The following is a 5,815-nucleotide window of genomic DNA, read 5'->3' as shown; positions in this document are numbered from 1 at the left end:
ATATGAATTTGCCTGCTTAAATAAAGTACAGTAAACTGATAAATGTAAATCAATTAGTTGATAAGTCTTTTTTTCTGAAAAGCTCCATATATCAGGTCTACATGGATTCATCAAAAATAAATAAATTTTTAGAGATAAGCACTTTGTAAAGCATTTTTTTAAAACTTGCTTTTTCTCACCAAAAATACAATTTGCTTGTGGGTGAGAGGCACAAATGCTGCAGAAATTGTTCTTTTTTTAAACACTCAAAGTAGTGTGTGTTAGACGCAATTTAAAATCACAGATTAACTCAACATACATGTTTTCTAGGTGTTCTGGAAAAACGTACAAACTCCATGCAGAAAGGCAAGTACGACTGAGTTTAAAAAGGGAAACTAAACCTAGATCTCTAACAAACAAGTCTGTTCCACCCTGCAAATAATATTTTCAGAACAAGTTACACTTTTGTCCTGATGCATGCTCAATAATCCAGGTAGATGAAACAAGGTTGGGTACATCCAGAGCACCTGACTCAACCTTGTTAGATAAGTTGCACTACTGTAACCATTTATCAAGAAAAGACAATTTACATTTAAATTAAATGCAGCACCTGAAAGTCAGAGTCAGCATTATGTTTTTTCTCCTTAAAAATCTGCTTTGATTGCAAAAATTCAGTATTAGTTGAACAACAACATAAAATCAAAAATCTTAAACATTATTTTTTACAAAAGTTCAATGACAGTAGACTCCTCCGTGTCAGTCTTCATCTATAAGTAACACAGATGCCATTTATAAGTTTACTGTTATAGCTGGCATGAGCCATAACGCTGCCTCACATCTGACTGAGGGCGTAACCCTGCCCACACACACACACACACACACACACACACACACAAACACACAAACCTACACACACACACATCAGTTAGATGTTATGTATCTGTAAGTATTGCTTCAGCCTTCTCCCTTCCAGACCTTGTTTCATCTGACCACTCACACCCTTTACCTCCACTTATTTGTCTCACGTCACTCATTCTACTTCTCACTACAAAGATTCTCTGACCCGTATTCTCAACGTATGCAAAAATAACATAAAAGTCTGCATTTGCAGTCAGCACACATCAGTGCACACACACACACACACACACACACACAGACACACAACATAAACATGCATTTAATTTGTGTGTTTATGCAAAGCCAGCGTTTGCTACTTAAACCAGCAGACCGCAACCAATTACAGCCAGTCCAATTACTTTCTACATGCAACACTTAATATCAAGAAAAGCTTGCTTAGACCTAAGAGAACAATACCGTGATTAAAACAAGCACTTGCTGATGATTGTGTGTGAGCATGTGTGTTTACTGACCTGTAGGTTGTTCCCCCGTTGGCTCGTCGTCATGTCCGATTGCCGGTTTCATCACATTGCACCAGAGACAGAAACGAACCATGTGGCCTCTCACCTTCAGGTCCCTCTCCTCCTCCTTTTTTCATTACCCGTTTCCTTCTCTCTCGATTTGTCTCGCTGTCCGACTGAGCCGAGCTCAGAGCGCCGCGGCGGCTGCTGACTTTGGTTTTGTTTGGCCTGCTGAGCTGTAGGGGAGCACTTTGATTCTAAAGAAAGACAGAGCACAGGACAGTCTCGCAGGTGAGATGCAGTTTGCAGACAAACCCGCATAAATAACTGCTTCTATACAGAAACCTGTTCAGAAAGACAGCTGTGACACCTATAAAAGTGTGTTTAATCTGTTTTATTCCACCTTGTGTGCAAACAAACATAATCTGCTCGTCAGTTCCGTTTGTTTCATGAGCTTTAAAGTCTTAGTTTCAAAGCCTTCTCATGCTAAAATGGAAAATCAAGTTTTACTATTTAAGTGTGAGTTTAAAATATTCATTTTGTGTCTGTGTGTGTGTTAAATTACATCCTACGAATGCAGCCATGAGTTCTATATCTGTGGGTTTTAGCTTTGACTCTGATGAGGATGATGCAGGTTTTAATGCTCAATTAAGATATTTTGCTCAGGTCAGATTTGTTTTCATGTTTTCACGTGCGGTGATTTGGATTAGAGACAGGTGCAACAGGAGCAGAACAACAAGGAAGAGAAACACTAGGGAGTGCAGGAAACACAAGGATTAAAGAAATGACAGGACAAAACACAGAATGGTTGTTTGTCTTGTTTGTCTCTGTGTGTCCCTGTGATGGACTGGAGACCTGTCCAGGGTGTCCCCCCTCTGCTAGATATGGGCAACAGTGACACCCACCCCCTCAAAAATGAAAAAGAAATACATCTACATCAGCATGGACCTATTGGCAGAGTGGTTCTGATGACAGTGAGGTTATCTTGGTCCCGTTGGCACCATGGTACTGTTAGCAGTGTGGTTCGGTTAGCGGCAGGGTCTTGTTAGCAGGTCCCGTCAGCAGCATGATGATAATAAGGACCGCAGCAGCTGCCTTCCAGACTGCCCTCCAGAACTGGGTCCAGCAGACGGAGAACATTCAAGGTTCCTCCGTGGAACCAGGTGGGTCCGCAGAGTTCGGTTCGTGCAGGCAGACGTAAGATCTTGTTAGCAGGTCTAGGTGGCAGGTCCCGTCAGCACATGATGATAACAAGGACCACAGCAGCTGCCCTCTCAGACTGCCCTCCAGAACCGGGTCCAGCAGACGGAGAACATTCAAGGTTCCTCCTTGGAACCAGGTGGTTCCGCAGAGTTCGGTTCGTGCAGGCAGACGTAAGATTTTGTTAGCAGGTCTAGGTGGCAGGTCCCATCAGCAGCATGATGATAACAAGGACCGCAGCAGCTGCCCTCCCAGACTGCCCTCCAGAACCGGGTCCGGCAGACTGAGAACATCCTCCTCCCAGAACTTCATCCTCCTATTGAACTCATTGCTACTCTCATTCATTCGCCGATCATCTGAAGTGGAAAACAAATAAGAAACACTATCTCCCTTTCACAAAACACTTTCAGACCACGTTCCATCTTGGTACAATTTATGTGAGGTGTGATACAGCATTGGGGGTTTAAGTCAATCTGCCGCCTTAGTGCCTCTGAGCCAGCAACGGCGCTGAAATGGTTGAAATATGTTTGGGTAAGCCAGCGTTTCGGCTTGAGGTTACGATGTAGTGATGAGAGACGGTCTACAGCTGACCATGGCATTTAGAATGGAAGAAGTTTGAAACACATTTTATGCCTCACCTCCTGTAGTTTTACGATGCAGCTGCCATTTACAAAAGCTCAGATTGTCACAGAATGTGGTCTTCCCAATCGGTGAATTATGACTATCTAGAGCCAGCTTGAAGAGACGCTCGTTTTTACAGAACTGCTTTTTAAATAAGGTTACAGGGAAAAAGTTTTGGTCAAACTTTAGGTCAGTGTTCAAACAGAAAACTGATCTTACTAGCTGCTATGGCTCAGAGGTAGCTCTACAGCAAATAGTTGCCTGGCGCTGTTGTCCCGTCCTCTGATCTTTATCGTCTTCCTTAACACCCAACACCAGATTGTGCTCAGACTCCATGGCCCTGGACAGGAAGAAGTGGTAAGCAAATCACTGACTGCACGAGCAGCCAGCAAAACTCGGATTTGAATTTCAATCAGCGCACCACCACGAGGAGGGATGGAAAGATGTGCGAGGTGCAGATGAGAGGATGGGAGATTGATAGATGGAGGGAAGGAGGGCAAAGATGAAGGGGTCAGTGCGATGAGATAAGGAAGGGTATGGAATGAGAAATGGATCATGAAAGCAGAAAACAGATGGAGATGTTTTACATACAGGCAGATAGATGGATGACAGAGGCTGCGACAAGGGGACAGGGCGAAGAGATAATTACTAAGATAGAGACGAAGTAAACCAAAAAAAAAAAAGAAGGAAAGCAGGGCAGGGATTACGACTTTACACTACAGTGACTAGATTGGCAGTGGCAGATGGAAAGAGAGGTAGAACAGAGGTGCAGGAGATGACAGGAGCAGGTGATGAACGGAGTCTGAAAAGTCTGGAAAAGAAAGTATTTGAAGGGGAATAAGGACAGTAAGTGACGGAGAAAGTCTTTGCCAGAGGGGACAAAAATGTCAAATGGCAAACAGCGGTGATTCATTTCTCCTGTTTTCCATTTATTTTCTTGTGATGTTAGGTTTGCTTGTTTGCATTTTCACACAGGTGTGTACAGTGCTGCACACGAACACGCTTGCATCCATAAATGCTCAATGGTCTCCCAAGACGTAACGGTATCTTTTCATATTCCTGAAATTGGCTGAATCAAAGGGCTGCTAACAAGACAGGGAGTCGGTTTATCAAAACAGCTCCCCAGCAGCTGAGCAGGTAAAGCATGCGGTTTCAAAAGGAGATATTTTTAAATCTCAAACCAGAAAGGCAGCAGCACACCAATGACTGTCCCTAACTATTGCTGCATTTACATTTTGACATTGTTCGGTACACTGTAGGTGTGGAGTATCCCCTGATGGGAGAGGGAGAAAATGAGTTTTGGATATAGGAGGGAATATTTTGGGCATCTTCCATTAAGTTTTATTTAGTTTGTGAATAAGAACTGTATAGGCATCCATGGCTGTGTTCACGTGGCATAGATCTGGTGTGATTTATGATCAGAGATGGACTAGTCGAATCCTTTTACCTCTGGCGATGGAAGCCAGTTGTTCAAAATCTCATCTCATCTCTACCATTCATTCAACCTTTATTTACACAGGCTAGCCTCATTGAGCCATGGGGTCTCATTTACAAGAGTGACCTGTAATAAAATATAATACCCAATTTAATAAAGGTATAAATACTGATTCTGTTGTTGCTTTTAACTAATTACAAGTAGCAATGCACTTCAAGCACTTAATTCATAAACATATGTATTGTTGTCTAAAGGTCTTTTCATAAAACAGTTCTGTGGCATGGCCACAAATCTGAGCCTTCTCTTACTTTATGAGAGTAGCAATGAGTTATTTTGCAAAACGTCTTCTGTTACAAATAAAGTCTAGTTGTTCTTGTATTGAATGTTTTTTGAATTTATCATGTCCTGGATGACTGAGAATCTTCACCAGCATTTTCTCTTGCTTTCACAAGTTAAGCCAGCATCACGAAACCAGTGAATGATGGCTAACACCAACTCTGCTCTGTGGCCACCTTCCTTGCAGGATCAGAGGTGTAACAGTGGGAAGTGCACTTCCATGCCCTCGTACTTCCTCAGTTTTGACATAAATTATATTGAGGTTGAAAAAAGCAAGGGATCAGTTTGAGAGTGTTTTTTGTTAAAGAATTAAAAGAATATCCCCTGGCAGGTTTGATGTGTCCAAATCTGGACAATGTCCACCTCAGTATGTCTTGAGTTTATTTTCCTCTGTAGTTAATGTCTTGTGTTCTCATTTCTTAAGATGCTTGTTATTATCACCTCCTGTAAGAAAAGAGTATGAGAAGTAGCACGAGAAATAAAAAATGGAATCTCCAAGTGTCCAGTTAACTAGCCTCGCTAAAGGTGTCACAAAGCAATTATAGTGTCCACAATAAATGCCAAGCTAATTTTAGACATTTTAGAAGCTTTTACATTTGAAAACTGAATTTAATATAAAAACTCATATGTTCATTCAAACACATACAGAATATACCATAATGATTCTCCAAAAGAATGATGGAAGAAAAAACAACAACATTTTGAACACTTTGAAACTACTCGATTTGTAATAATTTTATTTTTGGTATTTTAATTAACAAAAGTAGTTTATCAAGCCTGTATTCCTTCAAACGAACAACACATCCAGGAAACTCATTATTAAACTCAACTGTAGTGTATGTAATTTTAATTTAACGCAAGAATGTAAATTTTATCTTAACCTTTA

The sequence above is a fragment of the Nematolebias whitei genome, chromosome 5 (assembly GCF_014905685.2).
Source record: "Nematolebias whitei isolate Nwh7 chromosome 5, NemWhi1, whole genome shotgun sequence".
Lineage (NCBI taxonomy): Eukaryota > Metazoa > Chordata > Actinopteri > Cyprinodontiformes > Rivulidae > Nematolebias > Nematolebias whitei.
This window is presented reverse-complemented; position numbering follows the sequence as displayed.